Source organism: Perognathus longimembris, chromosome 1 (assembly GCF_023159225.1).
Source record: "Perognathus longimembris pacificus isolate PPM17 chromosome 1, ASM2315922v1, whole genome shotgun sequence".
In the NCBI taxonomy this organism is placed as follows: domain Eukaryota; kingdom Metazoa; phylum Chordata; class Mammalia; order Rodentia; family Heteromyidae; genus Perognathus; species Perognathus longimembris.
The window spans coordinates 42785969-42812536 of NC_063161.1; the positions used below are offsets into that span (position 1 = coordinate 42785969).

At 38.6% G+C, this 26568-nt stretch overlaps 1 protein-coding gene across 2 annotated transcripts in view; it reads right to left on the reverse strand.

The window, feature by feature from the left end:
* Slc16a7 (solute carrier family 16 member 7) overlaps nucleotides 1-25284 on the reverse strand; it is a 143905-nt gene extending 118621 nt beyond the window's left edge. Inside the window, exon 1 of one of the 2 annotated variants that reach the window (XM_048360620.1) lies at nucleotides 25178-25284. The gene's annotated coding sequence lies outside the window, so the exon portion shown is untranslated. The remainder of the gene's footprint in view (nucleotides 1-25177) is intronic. The other variant, XM_048360580.1, reaches the window with a different exon arrangement.
* Between the last annotated feature and the right edge of the window lie 1284 nt (nucleotides 25285-26568).

Genomic DNA, 26568 nt, shown 5'->3' on the forward strand with positions numbered 1-26568 from the left:
AGTGACATTTTGAGCTCATATTCAAATCCAGCCAATCTAGCCAAAAATCTCTAACATTTCATGTACACTTCTTAAGCACTGTACATTATTCCATCTGCAGATGACACTAAGCCAATTTCCTTTTTCCTATCTTGAATATTTGAAGTAATACGTGGAGAAATTGATTCAGTTGCATGATGTTAGATGGTAGACATATGAGGTCATTTAGTGTTGTAGCAAAAAGGAAATTGTTATCTGATATCTTTATGGATCAGATTCTATCAGTAGATTTCTCCTCCTTCTTGCCTTGAAATACCTTGTAAGTGAGCATCACTTAGATTTTTATCATGTGGGAAATATTTAAATATGTGTTAAAAGATAGATAAAAGTTTATATTGCTCTCAGCCCAGGCCTGAGGCATTACCCAACATTGTAAATTGCAGATGATTTGAACTAACTTGGGCTTCACAGCTATGTGAAGAACGCCAACTAATCGTGAATCCACAGGTTGTATTTTTATATTCCTGCAGCACTGTCAAGTGCTGACAGTGAGAGCTACTGGTGCCTGCCAAGATGGATGACTTTACAAAAGCATAGGATATATGGTGTGTACCATGTGGGAGACACACACACACACACACACACACACACACATTGGTCAGTACAGAAAAGCTGTTGCTCCAGACCAACTAGTCACCCATATGGGAAAATATGACACTAAACTTTCCTCTCATACCATGCAAATAAAAAAAAATGAAAGCCAGATGGATCACCACAAGTCATAAAACCAAGCTGTTACTAAGCCACCGAAACGATACTTCATAGCCACGTGAGACTATTTAAAAATCCAACTTAAATTAATTTAAAATCACTTTAAAAAACTCAGCTCTTCACTCACAATATCCACATTTCCAAAACTCAATACCAACTCTAGCTGTTAGTTACTTTGTTAGACAGTATCAGATACAATATATTTCCATTCATTCATGAAAATCTACTTGAGGGACATTTAGGATGGTATCTTTAATGTACTTAGAGTTAGGAAAGACATACAAAATGAAATAAAGCAAACTAAACAAAAAATTACAAGCAACCAAAAAAATAACATAATGGGATTAACTGATGGGTTCAGTTCTTAAAATTCAGAATCATTCGTTGAGATATCATATAGAAAATGTGAAAGAAAGTCTTAATCTAGAGAGTATTATATATTATATTTACAAATATAGCATATATGTGTGTACATAGTAGGTATATATACATATAACAGGGAATAAGACATATAAAAACACCTATAAACAATACATGGTAATCGAGTAGAAAAATGGAAAAGAAGCTTTATCATGTTCTTCATTCTAGTTGATAACAGAAAAAGATAATCCCAATCTGACTTATTTTACCAGTACGTTTTGTAACTGAAGTGCTTGACAAATTTCTACTTTCTATTTTAAATAATCAAAACAAGAGCAGTCAGCAGTCAACAACCTTTTTTTTTTTCAGCCCAGAAGAACGATTATAGTGGCTTACATAGTAGCCAGGCAACTTGTAAGTAGGATGATAATAATGTTTGAATGTGCAATCAAATAAATGTATCTAATGTTAGCTTATCCTTCATTAAAAGATACCTTCCTAGCTTGGTTAACAATTTATCATTACCTTACTTTGAACATGGGAGGCACATAGGACGTTTAGACCACTTTATAGTCTGATCATAGCATTTGATTCTTATTTATTTCACTTTAAAAGATCAGGGAACAGAAGCCAGTGTGTGTGAGTGGATGGTGGTGTGGGAACAAAAGACAGAGCTACACACATAGAAGGAAATACTGCAAATAGGACTAAACATGTAGCACCTTAAAACAGAGCTAATTTTCCTTCACTGGATTCACATGAGTAGACAGGTTCTGTGAGATCACTTCTCCCTACCCCCTCATTTAAACAGTCGAATATGATTAAAAACATGCATTCTTCTAGTTCCTATACAGCAAAAGTCTTCATATTTTAATGAAAGTGAATCTTTGAAAGCTAATGTTTTTATCTCTTGAAATCTGAAACAAAAACATACGTATTTAGATCATCTAAATGGCTCACCTCTCAAGATCCTTAGCATCTAAGAATGAAAGGGAAATAACTAGCTTAGCAATTCTGGTACAAATGGAAATTGATTGATGGTTGCAGAGTCCTATAGAAGAGTAAATAGTAGACGGAATTTTAAAAGTATTATAATGCGGATGAGTCTGTGCTCAAAACAAGGATGCTACACACAGGGTGTTCCTGCAACCTAGAAATAGTAACAGATATGAAACCTTATACCAAGGAACATGGAAATTCAGATGTCAGAAAACAATACTGGAGACCTTTGCATCAAGTCTTGTGTCAGGCCTGTTATTAGGAAACATAGTGAGGCCTAGAGGTGTAGATGAGCAGCCGAGCACTTACGGAGCATGCAATAGGTCCTTGGTTTTGATTCCTAGAGCTGAAAGGAGAAAATGGGGGTTGGGGGAAGTAGGCAAAAAATGAGCCCCTCCACACCAGTAATAGTTAATGGGATATTCCATTCTAAGGAAGTGTCAACTCTTCCCGGAATCAGAAGAAGAGATAACTACATATCCTATCTCAAACCAGACTGCGTTTGTCATGAGTATATAATTTATGGGTCAGGAGTGTGTAGCAAAGCAAAGAAAAGATCGTTAAGTCAACTGGCCTGAAGCACAATTTTTTAAAAGTAATATTATGAATGATACAACTACAAATATTTCTTCCACTTTCAAGGGGTTACTTTGTACATTATTTTATCTGTTTCTGATTATCAGGCTCCTATATTTCCCAGTGGATGTATATTCTTATTATTCATGCAACTTTTCTTCTTTACAAATGTTTGCCTTCCGCTTTCTCCTGTGCTACAAGCATCTTAGTTATTTTCCCTTGTCAGTTTGCTGTCTTCTGTTCTTCAAGTGAAGACACACACCTAATCCAACACTGCCCTCATGGTAGTAAAAGTACAAATATTCTTTAAAACACACACACACACACACACACACTCAGAAGGAGTTAGAAGAGCCTCTCTATCACAGACTGATGGAAATGCAAAGAGAAATGCTGTAACTTTTACAAGTACTGAACCTTTAGGCAAGGTCTCTTAGTTAATGACTACCTCCTTGAAGTTTTGCTTTTTGCTTTTATGATTTTGTTCACTGTGCTGGCCACTGTGCTTGAAGTCCAAGCCTCCTGTACTCTCTAGCCTTTCTTGCTCACAGTTGGTTATACTACTTGAACCATGCCTCCAGTCCAACATGCTGCTGGTTGACTGGGAAAGGAGTCTCTCGGGCTTTTTTCCCAGGGCTGGTTTTGAACTGAGTTTTTCCAGTTTTTTGCCTCCTGAGTAGCTAGGATGACAGTGTATGCCACAGACACTTGTCTTTTATGCTAATAATTCTAATCCAAGCCATTTAGTGCTGCCTTCATCTTTTATAAACATACTTCATTGTAAACTCAATGATTACATGGAATTATCAGAGGAAAGGTTTTTCTTTCAGTGAATCAGTAGTGAACAATTTCCAAGTTGACCTGTCCTGTTTTGCATCTCAACAGCAAATCTGTATCCTTGACTCCCGTAAATCAGAAAAGCTCCAAATAGCAAATAATCAGGGCAATTTCTTAGATTAGGATCTTGAGATCAAAGAAATTAAAAATCCACTCAATGTAGGTTGAAGACAAGAGAAGGAGGAAAGCAACATTGCTGGAGCTTGGAGAATGATTTTCCCAAATGAAAGCCAGAAATATGGTTACTATGTAACCCTCCCCCCAACTCTCCTGTCTTTAGGCTTTCATTCTCTGTGCTATATGCCCTCTCCATCAAAGCCACAGAAATTTCCTCTTCCCAAGGAAAGATAGAGAAACCTTTTTTACCTCGAGGCCAGTCAAAATGCTTATAAATGTATTTTTGTCTAAATTCCTCCACAATGTCTTGTTTAAGAGTATGCCATAAAGATATCTTCTGACCTACTTTGATTGTAACTTATAAGGACCCCATCTTCCCATTTCAGAAAGTGATCTGTCGTATACCTGGAAGACATAGATGTTGCTTAAAGAGGCCAAGAAAAAAAAAGCCTGAAAAGAAAGGCCTTGCTGAGTTTCTTCCCCTTCCATTTATCATTGTTACAGCTCACTTTTACTATCCAATCCCTTTTACACAGATGACCCATGATTCTTCAAACCCATGCATAAAAATAATAACTTCACTCTGACTTTGCCGTTTTCAACACGAAAGCTACCTGTGTCACATGAAATTATGAACAAGTAGGTCTGTGTTGCTTTTCCCTTGCTAAACAACTTTTGACCTTTTATGATTGACAAGGCAGAGATTGCCCTTTTCTGGCCCCTGAAGTATCAACAGAGAACTCAATTGCAGAGAGAGCCAGGGGTAACCAAGCCACTGCCCTCTTCGTCTCCGGGGAGCCTAGAAGAATTTAGGTGCTCAGAATATACAGAAGTGTTAAAATGTGGAACCTCGGATTAGAACTACTAGTCTCAAATGTCTCTACTATTTTACCAACTCTTAATATTTTTAGAGTCAAATAATGCTGTAGTGTCTTGGTTCTTATATTTGGTCATTTTCTTGCCCTTATAGTAGACATGGAACCCAGGGCCTTGAACACACAACATAAAGGTGCTACCTGAGAGCTACAAACCCCAACCCTTGTGCTTGACATATTTGCAGAAATAAATATAAATAAAATAGCAGTCCCTATTTATATGTAAAAATTGTACAACATAACCTTTTCAGATTTTGAATCATGCCAGAGACAGTATACACTGAAGAACCACAACTCATGGGTAGATTTGGCATGTTTTGTGTACATGCTTCATTTTCCTCCCCTTTGCAAACATGCCAATTATAGGCACTAACTCCCAACTCAGAGAAGGGGTCAGACTGCCTCAGCACTGGCTTCTGACTTCCTTTGCCAAATATCATGTAACGTACACATAGCATCCTCTTTGTGGTTAAGAAAAGATTATCTTATAACTTGTCAATAGAAAGTCAAAGGCTTGACCTTCTGGAATGAATGAGTTTAATTCATAGACTAATAAAAATGTAAATAACATGAAGAATTCAATTCATAAGTACTTTCCCTTTTTGGAATAATATTGAAATAAATTTAGGAACAAATGAAATCATCTTAGAAGAAATGTGCTGCCTTTGGAGGTGGTAGCTTCGCTGCCTGCCTGTGGACCCTGTCATTTAAGCTGTATAATTTCTTTTCACAGATTCATTAGGATTAACTCACTGGATAAAAACTGGGGCTAAATAATCTCCAGGTTCCTTAGATAGCACAATTCAATTTTATACAGAGAGATCATATAATATAATCCAAGGAACTAAATTGAAGCTAAGTCTCTAAGGCAAATCTGGAATGAAACTCTTCCTTTGTTTGAACACATATCCCCTGGAAAGAAAAAGGCCCAGCCTTATAAATCAGATTAAAGGCTAAATGTCTACTGGGCTACAAAGTACTTGGTAGCATATCTAGGTTAAAGAAGACCACAAACAAAATCACAGTAATGCCACCAGCACAACAATGTTCATCACAGCACAGTTTGTCATAGCGAGAATCTGGAACCAACCCAGATGCTCCTCAGTAGACGAATGGATCAGGAAAATGTGGTACATATACACAATGGAATTTTATGCCTCTATCAGAAAGAATGACATTGCCCCATTTGTAAGGAAATGGAAGGACTTGGAAAAAATTATACTAAGTGAAGTGAGCCAGACCCAAAGAAACATGGACTCTATGGTCTCCCTTATTGGGAATAATTAGCACAGGTTTAGGCAAGTCACAGCAGAGGATCACAAGAGCCCAATAGCTATACCCTTATGATCACATAAGATGATGCTAAGTGAAATGAACTCCATGTTATGGAAACAATTGTTATATCACAGTTGTAACTACTTTCAACGTCCTATGTGTATCTGTAGCTTCTATTATTGATGATGTTCTTGTATCACCTTCCTGTGGTTGTACCTACACTATCTCTGTAATCTTATCTGAGTATATTGGAAACCGTGTTTACTGGTATTGGAAGTAGGAAATTCAAAGGGAATACCAAATTTGAGAGACACAGGGTAAAAAAAGAGAAACAACTACAAAAGCAATACTTGCAAAACTGTTTGGTGTAAGTGAACTGAACACCTCCGGTGGGGGGGGGGGAAGGGAAAGGGGGAGAAGGAGGGGGGTATGAGGGACAAGGTAACAAACAGTACAAGAAATGTATCCAATGCCTAACATATGAAACTGTAACCTCTCTGTACATCAGTTTGATAATAAAAATTTGAATTAAAAAAAAAGAAGTCACTCTAAATATAAAGGCTCACATTAGATGCATCTGACATGAGGAGATGCAGGAACAGATAACTTGCAAAATCACATCATCATAAAAATCTACATTTTCAAATAGAACATTATCACTTTTGCTAAAATTAAAATTAATCTATTCTGAAATTTTATAGTACATGAGTAAATCACACAAAGCCAGAGGAAAAAAGCAATTATATAGAGAGATATAATGGAGATGGTGAAGTCACTTCCCTTTAAAGATTCTTGACCTTAAGAATCTATGTACACCAGTACCATAATAACTTAAAAATGGAAACAGTATAAGAAATGTATCCAATGCCTAACTTATGAAACTGTAACCTCCCTGTACATCAGTTTGATAATAAAAATTTGAAAAAAAAATGGAAAGTAAGTGTGTTAAGAGCAAAGATAATTAACAATGAAAACAACTGTCATAGTTGGGTGCTGGTGGCTCATACCTGTAATCCTAGCTACTCAAGTGGCTGAGATCTGAGGATCACGGTCCAAAGCCAACTGGACAAGAAAAGTCCATGAGACTCATCTCCAATTAACCACCAGAAGACAGGAAGTGGCCCTGTGGCTCACGTGGTAGAGTACTAGCCTTGAACTAAAGAGCTCAGGGGCAGCACCCAGGCCCAAGTCCAAGCCCCATGAGTGACAAAAAGCAAAACTACTGTCATGAATTTTTGCCTGGAAAAGAACATTCTACTCTTAAGAAATTATCTTTGTATAATCTTTATGACCTTCATGGATGCTAAGAATTATACAAGGAAAATAACTTCTGCTGTTTCAGTAGATTGGTTAAAAGTAAATAAACAAGTAAAAATTAGGACCTATGTATGCTTCTTAAATATGAATGACCTCTATGTATTTTAAATCTATTATTGAACACGACATTGTTAATTTGATATGACTCAGTCAAGCTAGCAAGACAAAGTGAGGTTATTTTGACACATAATTGGCATAAGAGCATTAAGTAAAGCTTATTTTCAAATTCACAATAATATAGCTGTTTATGTTAGTCATATGGTTAATAAATGTTTGAGTGTATGGAACATGAAATAAAGTTCTAGAATATGGTAGAAAAAATAATTTCAGGATGTTGGGTTGTTTAGTAAAAACACATATAAAATAAAATATAATTGATCATTAAGAAATGCAGCCCTGGGGCTGGGGATATGGCCTAGTGGCAAGAGAGCTTGCCTCGTATACATGAGGCCCTGGGTTCGATTCCCCAGCACCACATATACAGAAAACGGCCAGAAGTGGTGCTGTGGCTCAAGTGGCAGAGTGCTAGCCTTGAGCAAAAAGGAAGCCAGGGACAGTGCTCAGGCCCTGAGTCCAAGGCCCAGGACTAGCCAAAAAAAAAAAAAAAAAGAAAGAAAGAAAGAAAGAAATGCAGCCCTATGGCAATACAAGGTGAGGTAATTTGGGATGCAGCTGTCAGGAAATAGTTTCAATACTTTTTTCATAATATTCTGCAATTTATCCTAAGTGTTCCCGTGAGGCACAAATCCTCAGGATTATGAAAAAGTGGACCAGTTGGTTAACAACAGTAAAATAATACTATCTTTTAGTAATAATATCCTCTGCTGGCAAAGTTTTAAGATGCCTCTTATGTATGATGTATCATTTCAGAGAAACTGAGACATTGGTAAGATAAAAGCTTTTTCTAACATTGAAACTCTCGAGCTTCGGGTAGAAAGAGTGAGTTCATCAATAAGAAAGAAGATAGCATTATGACTTTTTTTTTTTTTTTTGCCAGTCCTGGGGGGCTTGAACTCAGGGCGTGGGCACTGTCCCTGGCTTCTTTTTGCTCAAGGCTAGCACTCTACCACTTGAGCACAGTGCCACTTCCGGCTTTTTCTGTTTATTTGATACTGAGGAATCAAACCCAGTGATTCATGCAAGCAAGGAAAGCACTCTAAGCCATGTTCCCAGCCCAAAGGATAACCATTATGAATGTTTACTAAGTTCAAGGCCAAAGTAAAGGTCATATTATTTTGGGTCCACTAGGCCAATCTCCAGATCACTACCATTAGTTTACACCTCAATAGCTCCATTTATTATTTTACTATTACTACTGTTTATTATATCAATATAAGCACTCCAATAAACCATACTATCATGATGTTTATCATTGTGTTATGAAAAAAGGGACAGGGAACCCCCTAGTCTGCTATGTATGGTAAAACAGCTGTTAACATGGAGCTCTTGTAGAATTGTAAACATGAAACTGGGTACTCCTCTCTAGTTCTCCTCAGCTTTGTGCAGGGCTTTATATACACTTTCAGATTTATAATTTTCCTATAAAGATGAAAGTCTTTCTTCAAGGCAAAGTCTTCTAAATAACATTGTGTAAAACCTGAATGTGATGGACTTCTCTATAAAAAATGGCGTCGATGTAAAGTCTGGCAAATTTTGAATGTTTACATTGCCTGAGTATTGAGTGGACATGAAGTCTATTGTCCACCAAGATTAAATAGCTTTACATGAGCATAGTGATGATGAGAAGACAGATGACAGAACTCATGCAAGTAGGGTGAAACCATACTCACTTTCACAAATAGTCTCATGGGTATAAGAGACTCCGGACTGTAATCCTAGCTTTCAGGAGGCTGATACCTGAGGATCTTGGTTAAAAAAAAAACAAAAAAAAAAAACAGCCCAGGTAAATAAATCTGTCAAACTGTTACATCTAATGATCTAGAAAATAAAATCCAAAAGTAGAGGTGTGGCTCGGAAAGCTTAGCCTTGAGCAAACAAGCTAAGCAAGATCATGAAGCCCTGAATTCAAGCCCCAATGATCTCCTGGACTAACTTAGTCTCACAGTCACATGACTAAGACGAATAATAAAACAAAAAGACAAGCAGATAAAAAAGTTTTTATTCCCACTATAAGGGAAAATATGCCTAATGTCATATATTTTAAAACAGAATTGATTTTATTTTCATATCACAGTAGCAACTCAAAGTGTTACTCACTGGGAAAATACGGATTGTTAATCATCCATCCATCCAAGGACCATATTTATGTCATCATATATAACAAATCAAAATTTTAAAGCCTTCCTCATCTTAAATAACTTCTCAAGCAGAATATGATTCTTAATTGACTAGTGCTTAAATGTCTTAATGGTCTAATTCTTAAATGTCTTAATGCTAGAAAATATGCTCTCAAAGGGTAATAACAGAAATGAGTTCTAGTTACCTTTGTCATATTGAATATTAGAGAAAACAATGGAAATAAGTAATTGATACTGTAGCTCTTGTCTTTCAATGGGCTTTCTTTAGAAATGTTAGTTCCTTGAACTTCTGCAAATGACACTTTTCTTCATCACAAAAGTGACCTAATTCTCTTTCTTCCCTCTATTAAACATCATTCCTTATTTTCCCTCTCACAATCAGTTGATTAAGTAATTGGTAAAAGAGCCAAGCAATCTCTTCAGATGATGAAGGGTTTTTAGTTTCATGACTAAAGGCAAATAGCATACCTTAAAATTCAAATAATAATGTTCATTTTACATTTGTAAATAACACCTGAAGTTTTTTCATTAAAAAAAAACAAGCTAAAATGTCCATCAATTCTGAAATAACTTTCATTAAAGAACTGGTAGAAAATAGAGGTATATTTACACAACTTTAGTTGTTTACCCAGAATATCTGAATCATATGACAAATGATTTTTTTTATTGCTGTGGTGGTCTAATTTGCTTTCTTCTTTGATGAAGTAAAGGATATAAAGGCTTGTTTGGGAGAACAGGCAATAATTCCCATAAAAATGATGCTGTTTAGGCTTGATCAGGGTGCTTCAAAATTCAGTAAATACTTTAATACGTGCGTTCAATTCTTGACGTTCTAGCTACACAATGAGATGATGTCTCTATTTATACCTAAAGGTTACAGGCCCAGGGGGGAAAGAACAAGCTGGTTACTTCAGACCTCATGCTGGTGGTGTCCTTTATGCTTTCTTTGTCGGATTGGATTCTGGGAACTGTTAGGTTCCCATGACTGTTATTTGTAGTTTCCCCTTCCAGTAAAACTGAAGGGCATTTCAGAGAACATTCACCAGGTCCTGGCCAGAGTGAATGCCAAGAGCCAACACAGTTAAGTCATGGAGCAGTAACCCGGTCAGAGTGCAAAATGAAGCAACTAGCAGCTCCAACAGGCTCCATTTGGAACATTCTGGTACTTAGGAGTGTTCAGGGAGGATAAAGTCTCCACTATTACAAAGTAGGAAGCTATACAAACTTCATTATGTTGTTAGCATGCTGTTTTTTGTTTGTTTTTGCAAAAGGTCAGGCTTGGGAATTCCTAGTGTAATGACAACACTATCAATGACACTTGAAGGACATGGACAGCTATCAATAGAAGCCTGACTTCTGATCTGCTGGTATCATTTTTAGTGCAACACTGGTGTTAACGTCACAGAGGCAGCAAATTCACCATAAGAATTTCTGCCAACTTTGACATGTCTCTCTTTCTCTCTCTCCACACAAACCTGATTTCAAACCTATCAGACAATTCCTCTTATGAGAGATTCTAAAGTCACAAAAGGTAATAGTCAAAGAAAAAGAAAAAGTTGCAAAGAAAAAGTTCTCATGGGGTAGAGATTAGGGAAATAAAGACTTGGTATACCTAGCATGCCTGGCCAGCCTGTACTAAAGTCCATCTCAGATTGTGATGTCAGTGCCCAGGGTGTCAGAGATGTCACAGGACTCTGAGTGACATATCTCAAAGGCCTCATGACCTTATCGTAAGCACATGACTAGCACCAAATTTGTCAATTATTTGTAAGAGCCTTAGACACAGAGAGCACCACTCCCCAAAAGTATATTTTTATATTTTGTAGACTACACATCCTTATCTGGATCTGTAGCAGAGCATGCATTAAGTATTACTGTTTCAAAAAAAAAAAAGAACTAGTATAATAAGAGGCATAAAAAGTGAAATACTGTAAAAAAGCTTAAGGTTTGATGGAATATTCACTCCTATGTGAAAGTTACAGGCCAAATATGCACAATGTTGACCATAAATACTAAACTACTTAATGAACAGTCATAATTTTCTAAATGAGTGACATTTGAAAATGTGTCTTCCATTCTGAGGAAACCTTTTCAAATATATTTATACATACACACACATATATGATATACATATATACATACATGTATATATATACCTATAGATACATGTGTATCTCTTACTGAGGTTATTAGTTAAACTACATTTTTGGTTTAAAGAAATCTAAGTACAAGAAATATTCACATATTTCCTCACTAAAGTATTTTGTTTTAAGTGAATAGTATATACTACTTATAAATAAATGTTAAAATGCAAATCAATGTCATAAGAACATCAGATCTGATGTCTGTATATCCGCCATACGAGGTCATTACTGTGTAATTAGTATTCTCCCCCTGGTACAGTGGCCATGTTACTCTCCACAGAGATATTAATGTGGCTCACAAGGGATGATGTTCTTATACTTTCTTAGAGTCTACATGGCTTCCTTTGAGTCATTCACCTTTTCCTTTCTTGTTGTTTTGTCATATTCACTAGTAAGATAACAGTGACTCTGCAGTATCTGCCTCTTTAAATTCAAAATGAAGTTCCTTTCAGTCATACCCCACCATGGGTACCCTTTCTGAAGCATCAGTTACTCAGACCAATCTGCAGCCCCAAAGTATTAAATGGAAAATTCCAGAAATGAACAACTTATAAGTTTTAAATAGTGTTCCTTTATTTTATTTTTATTTTTTGCCAGTCCTGGGGCTTAGACTCATGGCCTGGACACCATTCCTGGCTCCTTTTTGCTCAAAGCTAGCACTCTACCTCTTGAGCCACAGCACCACTTCCAGTTTTTTCTGTTTATATGGTGCTGAGAAATGGAACACAGGCTTCATGCATGGTAAGCAAGTACTCTACCACTAAGCCACATTCCCAGCCAATGGTGTGCCTTTCTAACTAAGCACACTGTGTAAGGAAACACTGCTCTACTTTCTACTCTCTCCCAAGTAGGACATTATCCTTTTGTCCATAGTATCCATTTTGTATTTGTTACATGTTCCCCCATCACTTAGTGGCCCTCTTGGTTATCAAGCCAACTGTGGCAGAATTTAGCATCTGTGTCCAAATGATCCTTATTTTATTGAATGATGGCCCTAACATACAAGAAAGGTGATACTGGTACCTCATATATGACAAACAGAAGCCATAGACAGACTTTCTTAAGTGCAAAGGTGAAAGTTGATCCCATATATATGCAGAGAAAAAAGTCAAGTATTTATAAGACTAGACTTTTCAGTTTTAGGCACCCCCCTTACCACCCCCCAAACACACAGCATCTAGGAATGTGTCCCATATATTAAAAGAGAGAACTTGTACTAGCTTTGGTTGCTTCACTTTCCTGTAAAAGAAGTCCTTAATTTAGGAAAATATATCCATGCACTTTATTGCCATAACAAGGAGACTATATAACACATTAAAAAGGCCCTATACATTATCAGGGAGTCCTACAGGAAAGGGAAGAAAAAAGATAAAGTTGCACAAACATTAAGAGAGAAAGCAAAGAGAGAATGTTTTGTACAAACTTACAGAGGCAGAAAGAAACCATACCTTTAATAAAAGTTTGCAGAAACATTTGGACTAAAAGCTGGCGGAACTTTCAATGTATGATACAATGTCTTGATATAAAAAATGAAACAAGTTTCATGGCTGAAGAGATTGAAATATATGTTCTGAATTTGTAAATGTAAATTCCTATCTATGCCTTAGCTACAAGATGCTCTCCTTTCCAAAGGCTTACTCTCTTGGTGTAAGGATAATATTTTTAGTTTTGTAGTTTGTAAGCCAATTATTTTGCTTTTAATTAATTTTTCTGCGCTATTGTAAGTTTAATGTGATAAGACTGGCATTTAGTTGTGTGCACAGTATATAGTATTTATTAAATTGTAACCATTAATTAGAGAAGATATCACTGTTATATTCATAAATCCTGTAGCTTATAAAAGTATTGATAACATGAGATAAATAAAAATGAAATCCTCTCTCAATAAAAAATAATTTTATCAAATGATTTTTCTACATGGACCACATTTTAGAATCATAAGTTGTTGAGTAAAATAAGACCTTTATTTAAATAGTTTAATTTAAAATTTTCATCAAGTTTATGGGTGTGCTAGATTAATGCTAGAAATACATACTCATAGGCAAAGAGACTATATTATGTAACCTACGTGCATTGATATTATTCTGAAGACGTTTGTGTTTATCTTGGAGTTTCTGGGTTTGAGTTTTGTGGTAATTACAGTGATCACTTCCTCTCTTAATCAGCCGCTCAACCTCACAGCTCCAAAACAAACTCCATTGCTTTCCCTAAAGCCTCCTTTGATTTCCCCATCACAGAACAAACCATCTCTTTTCTGAACCCTTAGATCAAATATTGTTCTTTAAAGTGAACGAGAATATTTTAAGCTTTGCAGGCTTAAGTACAATGTACCAACTTTTTCCTATAGCTAGAAAGTAGCCACAAAAATATGAAAATAAGCAGGCCTCTTAACACTTTATTCTAAATGTTGTTCTTTTTTTTGTTCTTGTCAACAGGCTAAACTAGCTTGAAATTGTCTTGATAACTTCTGTTCTGTAAACTGTATATTCTTTATTTTTTTCTTGGTTAGCATTTTTAAAAATTGTTCTTACAAGGGTGCTATACAGAGGGGTTGTTGTTTCATAACTCCACTATTTATTTTAACACTTAATTCTACTCTGGATTAGCTTTTTTTTTTTTTTCTTTTTTTTTTTTTTGCCAGTCCTGGGCCTTGGACTCAGGGCCTGAGCACTGTCCCTGGCTTCTTTTTTTGCTCAAGGCTAGCACTCTGCCACTTGAGCCACAGCGCCACCTCTGGCAGTTTTCTGTATATGTGGTGCTGGGGAATCGAACCCAGGGCTTCGTGTATCAGAGGCAATCACTCTTGCCACTAGGCCATATCCCCAGCCCCTGGATTAGCTTTTATTTAATGAACATACGTGCAAATAAACATAATATTTCTGAAATGATAGTCTCTTGGGCACAGGGGGAGACAAGGGACAGAAAAGATGTCTTACACATATTTTGTTCAGGTCTCTTTCTCATGCAGCAGTAGTAATTATTTACTGGGCTACATTGATTGAATATAGGGACACCACATCTGATTGCTGGCCACATGATCCCTAAAATCCTCCAACAGCTATTGAAGCATTGGCTCTTGAGGTGGTCTAATGGATGGCTCTCCTGGGTAGAGTCCTTATTCTCCCTGTCAGCAAATGAATATAATCTATTTTATATGATAATGATACTCTACAGAAAGAGAGCAGACACATAGGAGACAGTTAAATGTTATCAGTAATTACATCAGTATATGTTTTGTGTTTTAATGTGTGCCAATATCTCTAAGTCACGTTGGAATGATTGTCTTTCTCTTTATAGTCATTTTAAATGTGATTATATGGACTATTACATCTGAAGAATTCTTATCTCAGAATCTTCTTGGGATATTTTCTCAATTGAAAGTACTAACATTGTAGTTAAATGAAAGATTCAGCACATAAATTTGCAGCATCTATATTGTACTAAATATCCTCAAACCCCATTATTTTTACATACTGGAATATGGTGCTTATTTTGTGAACCTCCCACGTGGCTCAGGCTATGTAAGTTATTTTATAACACAGAAATCCTTTCACAGAGGATGGAAATTCCCAGGAATAAGAACGATTTTTCTGAAACCTCCAATATATAGACAGGATAAAAATGAAAATGAAATGATTAAAAATAACAAGAAACCATAAAGAAACCTTTACTAGTTGTTTTCAGAGTGAAAAAAAAAACCTAGTCTCTGAATGTTTATAGGTAGATTTTAGTGGAATAGCTCAGAAATAGCTAAGTCGAAATTCTATAAAGGTCTACTCACCTACAAAGTCTCTGATCTCTCTTGCAAGAGAAATGCAACATAGATAGAGAAAATGGGAAGAGAATACCCAGGAAACTATAGAATAATATAGACTACAGAGAGATGATTTTAGACCTCTAGACAGCTGGAGTCTACTGAAAGTTGGCTCAAGGACAGTTGCTTTGATTTAATGTATAACTATTGGAGCAGTTAAAGGCTAAAATGGAATTACCTATTTTATTCACAGTCATGGACATCTTAAAGTTGCTGGCCTATCATATTAGGGGAATGTGTTGCTGTAAAGGAATGGCATTCTTGGGTTGAAAATAGGTCAGAGGCTTCCTTCACATTCCACCTTCACTTTAGATTTGCCATCTACACATCGAATTCTCCAGATTCAGCTGTTTCATACATGCATTTCTATCCACAGCCCAGGGCTTCCATAGGAGTCCTTCCCTTCCCACACACATTACCCCAGACCACTTTGTAACAAAGCTAAAATGGTATCCTGGGCCTTCTGCTTTCAGACTCTGTAATGGTTTTCTAGCCTCCCTATGTTCAGAGGCATTAAGAGGTTAATATTTCCCTCACTTCCTAGTAAGGAAGGGGCTTTACATTTCTGCTTACTGTGTATTTTTAACAGATTGGAATCTATTGTCCTTGAATAATCTCATTTTTAAACATCTCTCAAATTTCCTTCCTGTAAACTGTCTCCAAATCTACTGGAGCATTATTATTTGAAAATGCTAATCGGGAAAGGTGTATTGTGGTGAATAGATTAAAACCTGGACCAAGTCGTCATTCACAACATACATAACCTCAGGTAGGCTATTTCACCTTGATGTGCTAACCAGAGGGTAATAACCAGGCTTCCTCTAAAAGTTTTTAAGATTAAAGTACTTAAAATGATGCCTGATATACAGAAGTGTCAGTAATGGCAAGCTATTTTCACTCAAAAGTGAATACTATAATTTGGCCTAATAGGCACTTCTTTAGTCTAGTAACCCTACACCTACTTATTATGAACACACATGGTTTGTTTGTTGTTGTAACTTTGACTTGGTTTACTACAAAGAAGAAAATTGTATTGAGTGGCTAATCTCTGATTGTAACCAAAACTTAACATGACCTTTCCTAAATTGTTTCCTGTAGTTCTTTCATCAATTATTTCACTATACTGAGGGCTATGGAGAAAGAAAGAAAAAAAAAAGGGTCAGCGCTAAGATAACCAATTTCCCCAGAAACAGACCACTATATACACCTTGAGCTATACCATCTAGTTTTCCTGAAGAGATTATATCAATGGCCACCTGTCATGAACACTGATACCAATATTTACATCCACTGTGACCCCTAAAGTATTCTAGATGTTTATGTACTTTTCTAAAATTAAACACCTCCAAAATAAAACGGACTCAGCACATTATTTAAGCAGATCACATGAAGCACAGGTAGAAAAACTGATGTCAGCAGAGCACCAGTGACTCATGCCTACAATCCTAGCTACTCAAAGGCTGAGAACTTTTCAGCTCAGGCACAAATGTCTGTGAGATGCTATCTTTAATTCATCAGCAAAAAGGCATTGAAAACTGAGCTGGAAGCACGGATCAGTGAGTAAAATGCCAGCAAGCAGCAAGAAAGCTGAGATAGATTGTAAAGTCTTGAGTTCAAGCCCTATTAGTAGCACAGAAATGAAAAAGGAAGGAAAGAAGGATTGTCTATTGAGATAAGATGTGAGTTATCAACATATATGTATAAGCTATCATTCAAAATAGAAAGTAATTTATTTTAACCCCAGAAAATTGAGTAAACATTCTGGGAAGAACTAGAAGAAATCAGTCACAGTTGGAACTTTTCTTAAGTTGAATGTATGAATTTGAAATAAGCCATTGATGCTGTTTATTGAAGATGCTGAAAGCAGAACATGGCTCAGATGTTCCCTAAATCCTTGCAACTTCAGGATCCACCGAACTGGTAAAGGACACATCAATATGAACGCATTGTTATCCCTGCCATCCAGTAATGTGTCGTGTATGGTGAAACTGAAGACTTACACAAAAGCAAATATAACTAAAGGTTTAAAATGAATAAGACATTAGGAATGAAATGTTACCACAATTTTAGAAAACACCTTTCACCTACCCAGAGGGTTCAGAGGAAATATGAATGTGGCATGGAAAGTCAACTAAGAAGGTGAAGCTAAAACTAGAAATGGAAATAGCAGGAAGCCCAGGGGAGCTTTGTGATGAAAGAATAGCATGATGAATGATATGGGAAAGGAATCAAATAGATATGGAGGAAGGATGAACAAGGAACTGTTCAGTTTGACGTGAGCATGATAGCAGTGACGGTTGAGCTGGGAAAAGCTGGTTAGGATTACACACAGGCAGAAAGAGAGATATACTGTGGTGAATGTATCTGACCACATGTGTATTTTTGGTACATAATCGACAAATCCTAGATACTGAAGGTTAGACACAAAGCTAGAAAAGGAAGATGGAGTCTCCAAAGCTTCTATACCAGCATAATGGTAAAGCAATTAAATAAATGCAGGTCACAGAAAGAAGAGAGATACAGAGGAATAGACCACAGGGTACTGAAGACGACCACAGCACAGCAAAGGGAGCTGTCAAACAGAAATCTGAAAATGTCTACAAAGTCAGGAGGTTGGATGACTTAAGAGTTACTCCTAGTGTTGCAACTTAGAGGCCAGAGAGAGAGTGCTATGCCAATCAACAGAATAAGACCAAAGAAAAACCCAAAATAGAAGTGGGTACACTGTACCAATTAGGAGGTAAAAGGAGGGCTGGGAGTAGGAGCCACAAAAATCATCAATGAAGAAGACAAGGAGCAAAGGGAAATCAAAGAAAGAGTTCAAGTAGTCACAGACACCAACATTTTCACAAGATGCTGACAGTTTAAAACAAAGGAACATTTGGAAACCATGGGATCAATGAGAAGGCTATCATTATTCACCATATAATAATTATTATTAATGCTAACACTTCCTATACTTTACAAATAAGTATCCCAGTCTCATACAAGATTATTATTCTTTGAGGAAAACAAATGAATTTTTATCTGAGGATATTCTGGTCCTAAGGATAATTCCTTAAATATTCTCAATCTGATCACGTTGGCCATACCTTTCCATCACTTCTAGTTTCATCCTACAATGAAGAGTATTAAAAGGTAGAGTTTTATTCGTTTTATTGTTGGTTACAATGATGAGGAAAAGGCTACCCACTCATACTTTGAAATCCTTACCTTTGGGCAATGGTATTAATAGGATAGTCAGGACCTTGGAGATGCAAGTAGGTCATAAAGTACAGTCACGGGAATGGGGTTAGCGTCCTTTAGAAAGGATGGCAGACAAGTCACTCTCTTCCCATTACAAGAAGATAGAACAAAACAAAAATCTTTGACCTACAATAAGACCCCACCCACACCCAATCATGCTCATATCCCAATCTCAGGCTTCTATCAAGCCTCCAAAACTACAAGGAATCAACCTCTATTGTTTGTAAATGATCTAGTCTGTGATAATTTGTTATGCTAGCCTGAACTATTAGTCAGACAGTTATGTGTCCGGCAATGAAAGAGGCCACCCTAAATAATGAAAACACAGGTAGGTCTCACCCCCAAAATACAAATGGCATTAATCTCACATGCTGAGAAACTCTGTTTTGTAATGCTGTTCTCCCACTGAATACAAGGTTTAGGCATATGTGAGAAAAATGGAATAGAACTTCAGAGTGTGAAATTTGAGAAAATCCATGGTCATAGAAGGCATATGTTCATATATTTCCATCTGTAGAAACCTGTCAAATGCATGTCTTTCATTTTTGTTGTTATTCACATCTAATCTAGTTCCAAAAGAATGGGACTTCAAGGCAATTACTCAGAGTGGAATTGCTTCATATAGATAAACATCTGCAACGGTTTTCATGTCTACAGTCCCCACGAAGATCCATAAATTAAAGGTTTGATCCCCATAGCTGCAATAGTGGAAGGAAGGACTTAGGGGAAGGTTTTTTAATCACTGTGGGACATGCCCTTATAGAGGGTCATGGGACCCCAGTATGTCTGTTTGTCTGTCTGTCTGTGTATCTGTCTGCTGGTCTGTCTGTCTCTCTTCCTCCTCGGATTCCCTCTGTGACCCTTTCCTCCTGCATACACTCTCATGATATGCCACTATCTGCCGCTCTCACCAAATCCCAAGCTGATATCCACCACCTGAATCTGATCCTTGCATCTTGGAAACTGTAAGCAAAAATAACTAAATGAATAAATAACACTTTCTCTTTCAAAGTCAGCTGCCTCTGGTATTTTATTGTGGTGACACAAAACTGACTATGACACCATTCTTCCACATAGTAAGCAGTGTTGATGAGGATCTGATTTGGGGTAAATATATATCAGTGTGTTCTTAGGTAGGGAAATTGCATATGCTTCAAGTAAGCTTCCAACATTTTTCTACCTTTTTTTTTTTTTTTTTTTTTGTCAGTCCTGGGACTTGGACTCAGGGCCTGAGCACTGTCCCTGGCTTCTTTTTGCTCAAGGCTAGCACTCTGCCACTTGAGCCACAGCGCCACTTCTGGCCTTTTCTGTTTATGTGGTGCTGGGGAATCAAACCCAGGGCCTCATGTATAAGAGGCAAGCTCTCTTGCCACTAGGCCATATCCCCAGCCCCAGCTTCCAACATTTTATACAAATCTTTATCTGTTTTAATATCAAGTATTAATAGAAATGTCTTCCGTTTCTTTGTAGTTGAACCACATAGATATTCTTGTACAACTACTTAAAAACTTCATGGAATATCTTTTATTTCAAAAGAAATTCCTTTGATAATTTTGCAGCTGTCATTCCTCTGAGATTTCCCTGAATTCCTTTGGGATTTTAACAAATATTAAATCAGTTATGGTATTAGGTCAGGAACATTCTTTGAAAAAACATGCATATCGATTACTAACACTGATTCTTTGTCAACGCGTTGAAATTGTCTCTGTTCTACCTAAGTACAACTTGTCTGTTTGTAGCTAGATTAGTATTGTTAGATCTAATTTTAATTCCTTCAACTTGTGGCTAATGTTTTTCCAAGGCTTTTGTTGTTTTTGTTTGTGTTTTCTTCCTCTCCCCCCTTTTTTTCAATGCTGCTTCTGAAAGCCAGAGCTTCTCTCATGTTAGGCAAATTCTCTACCAGGATGTCCCATCCTCAGCCCCTTTGCCATGACTCTTGATTATTACAGCTTTCAGGGGAACTTTCCCATGTTATTTGTTTTAAAAAATGTGGTCAATGTTATTTTTTCTTCTAGACAATGATCCATATTAGACTACTATCTCATGCTGCGACTATAAGCTCTTGGGTCTTCCAGGCAGGTACAGGAAGCCTTGAGGTTCACCACTCAGGCGAGTCATGCGAAGATGGATTTGAGGCTTTATGAGTTTAAAAAAGAAAATCTGTTGTCCACTAAGAATTAGTACACCGATGTCCAACATGTTCCCAAATCACTTTGATCTAGTTTTGAGGTCATCCAGATGCCCTCTCAAAAGGACTCCACTTCATGCTTTATCCTGCGATTTAGTAATAGTATATAATCTAATGAGAGAGTTGGGACTTCGAAGGGCTTCCAGACCACCTAAAAGCTATAAGGTTAACTATGTAATGCTATCAACAGCTACTATGTATTATTGCTAGTGAACTAGCATGTACAGCTTATAGATAATATCATGTTTAAAACTTTGCAACCAAATTACAACATTGGTTATTATTGATTGAACAAATGAGAATCAAAGATTTAGAAAGGTTCTGCAGTTTGCAGTGACTAGTTAAGTGGCAGAGTCCAAGATCATAGCTTAGACAAGCTAGATATTATAAGCTCCTCCATTTGTATCTTCTTATCCATTCCCACATCCCTGGATACACAGGAGTTTGAGATGTTCACGTCTTATAGGTAATACAGCTCAGAATGTGGAATAGGATGAATTATAATTCCAGGTAAAATGAAATACCTGGTTTGAGACCCAGATCAAGCTATAAAACAATTCAAATGGATACAAATTACTTCAATAAGTGAAAATGCAGAGAGACTTTTTCCTTTAATCCTTCCTTCTTTCGGTTTTCTTTCTTTATCTTTATTTTGTTTTTCTTTCACCCCTTCATTCCTTCCATCTTTCCTCTTTCTCTTCATTCCTTTTTCTTTTCCTTGTTCACATTGAGCATTTCACTTTTGATGTTTAGGTTAGTCAAGTATTGTGAATCTGTCATCATCTCAAAATAATTAACTAATCCTCACAGATGGTCACTATAAATTTATAATGAGATGAAGACAAAGTGAAGGAGTCTTCAAAAGATGCTCAACTACCCTGCCTTGAAGACAGAGTCCTTTCGTGATTTCAGGCTGAAGCCAGAGTTTAAGGCAGATGACAATTAGCTCTCTCAGTCACAGCTTCTTTCTCTTCCTCTTTCCCTCCATATCTGCTTCCATTACACTTTACCTCCTTCTTATTATAATCAGTTGTTCAATGTTATCGTAATGGCAGTAGACAATGGCTTTTCCCTAAGTAATTTCTTCTAAGGATGTCAGTAAGCTCTCTGTAGTGGTTAAGGCCAGACCAATTCGATTGCCCAGGTGCCTGTCCCAACCTGATTACTTAGTACATGCTGTAGTTGGTAGTACATATGTCTTGTTCCTACCCAAATCCATGATGTTGCTTGATCCCCACTACAAAATGGTGTTGGGATATCCTAGGCCCTTAAGGAACATTTGGAGGCATAGCATCTCACTCTTAAAGGATTAGTGCCCAATTGACAAGAGTGAATTAGGACACGTGGGAAACTGACTAGCTCCCACTAAGACAAAGCCACTGCTGTGTGCTTGAACATCTTTGAAATGTACCACTTTCTCTTCCACTTCTCTCCCATACTGAGATGCTGTTGAAGATGTCAGCACCATGTTATTTGTACTTTCCAGTTGCCAGTGTCATGAGTCAAATGACTCTATTTGTTATCCAGCAACACGTGTTTTGTTAAGGTAACACAAAATGAACTAAAGCATTGGTTATACCTATAGGGCAAGTCATGCCATTGTACCAAAACCACTCTTCTGCAAGCATGGCTATGAACCTCACAGAGTTTTCATGTGTTGCCAGAAAGCTGTGGCACAAGTATGCTGAAGTTTTTAGAGATGTTTTAAAAAAGTTATCATATTTCAGGCTTTGAGGAATGAGTGAGATGGTCTCTCTAAACTATAGAAAACTTGTAGCTCAGTCTACTCTCTGAAAAACTAGAAATTGATTCATTGGCAAAAACAGTCTGCAGAGAAGAAATATCCTAATAGGGAGAAAAATCTTCCGTTATTGTTGATACAGTCTTCCTCAACAGACAAATGAAGCTGAATATACAAATTTCTGAGGCCACAGACTTCCTCAAATCTACCTGTTGGTAAATTTTAGAAACATTTTTACAACTGCTGAACACTTTAATGTGTGTGTGTGTATGTATGTGCGTGCGAGTGTTTGAGGGTAAAAAGGTAATGGAAAACTAGAATTCAAAGGTGATAGAAGAAAGATTACCCTAGGAGACTGAGATTTCAATTCATTAATTTTAGTAATCCCTATAAAGTATCTAGAATCAATGTAGGAGTCAGAAATACCTAGTTTATATTTTGCACATTTTTCATGGTTGATTCCTCACAATATACTTCAGGGTGGGTCATACCAATCCTACTTCATGGATAAGAAAAGCTGAGGCTCTGATTACTCATAATTAGTTCAGCCTGAAAACAGTGTAGAACCCAGCTTGAAGTCTTGGCCATACTAGGTATTTAATTCCTTTCTTTGCTATGAATCGACGCTAAACTAGTGCTCGAATCCAGCATTCATGACACATTTGGGAGATACTCTTTTATTTCGCCTTCACCTCTGGGAATATAACTCTCCTTAAGGGGCATAACTTTAGATAATTTTGCCCACTGGAGTTCTGGGAGGGCTCAAGGCTAAAAATAAAAGCCAAATACTATAATTGAGTTAAGTATCTAGAAATAACCTGAGTAAATTTAAAGGTAGATGCACTAATTTGGATATTAGAAACTGGTGTTACAAGTTCAAACCACTCCTCAGCATTAAAACACTCTGCAGGAGAAAAGGTATGGTAGCTAACTACAAACTGTTCATGTGACCATTTGCACAAAATAAAGTGCTTTCTGACTTCTGGAGATCTTACACCAGACACCAGCCAGTTGGCCTATGGTTACAATGTTGCTTTCACTGAGCTCATTCAATTGCCCTCTCACTTAGGAGTGATTCTGCAATGTGCTCAGTCTCAGAAAGTGGAGCTGGGATTGCTTCATCAGAGCTAAACATGAGTCACCTTGGTCAACCCTCCTTTGCCCTTGTCAGCTCACACCCACCTGGGAAGTTTTCAGTCACTCTTTCCTAAGTTCAGGGACACACACACACACATTCAAACTAGCCTGGAGGTTGAAAGTTTGCAAGGGAATTTTACGTGGGCTTAGCCAGGAAGCCTAGCATTATGCCAGGAAAAAGCATTTGAGCCTAAGATTTCCTCTTTCCCAGTCTCTTCTTTTTTTTTTTTCATGCAATGCCCAACATTGCCTGCTATTTTTATTCTTCTGCTGCATCTCTTTTTGCACCCAAGAGAGAAAGGAATACCTCCAGAAAAGGAAATGAAACACGTGTAGGACAGTGCTCATTATTTCCTGCTCTCTCTCTCTCTCTCTCTCTCTGTGTGTGTGTGTGTGTGTATGTGTGTCTCTGTCTCTCTCTGTTTGTCTCTGTCTCTCTCTGCCTGTCTCTCTCTCTCTCTCTCTCTCTCTGTCTCTCTCTGTCTGATTTTAATTTACCTAAAGGAAAAAAAAGATTGCAAAATTACTTCCCTGGTCCCACCCAGAAAAGGTGACCTTAGAAATCTGCCCCCAGAGCTGAAGTGATAAAAGGATGGAGAGGCAAGATGCACTATAACATCTTCAAAGCAGACAGTTCCCAGTTCCCACATGAGCTGCTCTCAGCTACCAGCACTACCTGGCTGGGAAGGATGCCCCAAGTGTGACGCAGCGGACCTATAAAAGCCCCGCAAAAGCCCTGGCAGTATAGGCCCTTCCCGGCTTTGCAAGGTCTGCACAGTAGGCTTTGCCTGCATCCACCTTTCACTCGGCCTCCCCGTCCACCGAGCTTCATGTGGACCAAAACAGAAGCAAGGCAACACCCAAGTATTTCATCCTCTCCTTCCTTCCAGCCTTTTAAATCATCTGTTAAAAAATAAAAATAAAAATAAAAAAGCTGTCCTCTACACACCCTCTCACGCAATCCCGCGTCCACCTACTACGCCAAGGATCCCAACCCACAGTGCTCAGGTCCCTGGTGAGATGATGGGGAAGGGTCACTGGGGACACGCCCGGCGAGAACCAAGGGCAGAGGACAGTACCATGTGGAGCAATGAGTCCCAGCGCCCGGTTGAGAGCGCGGGCAGCTGTTGGCCTGTGGACAGAGGAAAGGTTCGCGCCCCACCGGGGACCCCACAGTCCTACCACACCCGGACTCCCCCCACCCCGCCCCCCCTCGCAGCTCCAGCGCCCCGGGTCGCGCGCACGCGGCCCATGCAAGCAAGCAGCACCCGGGCGGCTGCAGTCAAGGGCGGCTGCTTTGTCGTGTCTATATAAGGGCGCATTTGCCAAGCGTGCCACAGCCCCTGTCACAGGCTGCCCATTATTTGTCCACCACACGCGTGCGGTTCTTCAGGCAGCTCGGGGCTTGGATGCCTTGCACAATTTCTTCCTCCTCCTCCTCCTCCTCCTCCTCCTGCTCCTCCTCCTCCTCCTCCTCCTCTTCCTCCTCCTCCTCCTCCTCCTCTTCGCCACCCCCCATCCTCCCAGGGGCTGCTTACTTTACCTGATTGTGGCACCGGGTGGGCGCCGCAGTTCTTCACTTCCTGCCCCCCTCGCCCCGCGCTGCAGCCGGTTCACCACGCCGTCACCCGGTGAATGGAATTATTTATTTATTTATGTCCCCTGACGTGTCCTCGCCCGCCGCAACCCGGGGAGGAGGAGGAGAAGGAGGCGGCGGCGAAGGGGGAGGAGAGGGAGAAGGAGGAGGAAGCGGGGTGAGGCGGAATGCTGAACGCGCTGGCGGTGCCCCTGAGCGCGCGCTGGGCCGGGGTGCTGGGGGGAGGCGGTCTGGGAGGAGGACCGCGGGCTGGGCGCGGGCTAGAAGCGGGTGGGGCCTCAGCTTGGAATGGGGGTTGGGAGGGGGCGGGGGGGGGTGCGGCTAAGGGGAGGGGAGGGTGGGTGAGGGGAGACGGACTGAGCATGCTCCAAGCCGCTGTCAATGCCCGCGGCACTTTCTCAAGGATGGCTAGGGCACTCCACTTCGGATTTTAGCTTTGACCCGGGGAGATCTATTAGTCCCCATTGGTCCAGACACGTTTTGTTTTGTGTTTTGCGTTTTGTTTGGTGTTTTGCAAAATCCGTTGGCGCCTAACCTAGGAGGCAGGTGAGGGGTAACTTCAGCTTGCCCTGGGAGTTGTGCAACCTCTGGAAGAGACTCAGTGCAGAATGCAGAGAAACAAGAAAACCCTCAATGGGAGCTCGCTGATAGGAAGGGGTTGAGAGGCTTGTTGATTTAAGGACTTTTGATGAGGGGGCGGGGGAGACTAAGATTCTCAACCAAATCTTGCCCAGGTAAAGATAAACACATTGAGAAGCACACAAAACAGCCCTTGAAAGGGAAAGAACAAGAAGAAAAGAAAGCCATTGTGAATAACTCCATTTAATTTTAGTTTCTCTGATAATTAAATTCTTTAAAATTAAATTCTTCAAAAAGGGATCCAGTTTTTTGACTATGAATAATACTACTGAGGATAAAAATGGTTTTTCCCTCCGTTACTGGTTTAGTTTTTTTCCCTGTCTAAAATCCACTTCTTGGGGAAGTTAGAAAGAGGAAGGGCTAGAAATAAACATGTAGTCAACCCTTCCTCCAGTATTTAATTCTTCTTTTTTTTTTTAATTTCTTTTTTTGGGGGGTGGGGGCCAGGGTGTTAGTCATGGAGCTTGAACTCTGGACCTGGGCACTGTCCCTGAGCTCTTCAGCACAATGCTATTACTCTACCACTTGAGCCACACTGCTACTTCCATTTTCCTTTGGGTGAATTGGTGATAAGAGTCTCATGGATTTTCCTGCTTGGTCTGACTTCACACTGTGGTCCTTAGTTCTCAGCCTCCTGAGTAGCTAGGATTACAGGATTTCCAGGCCTGGCCTTTTTGTTTTGGTTTGGTTTTTTAAAA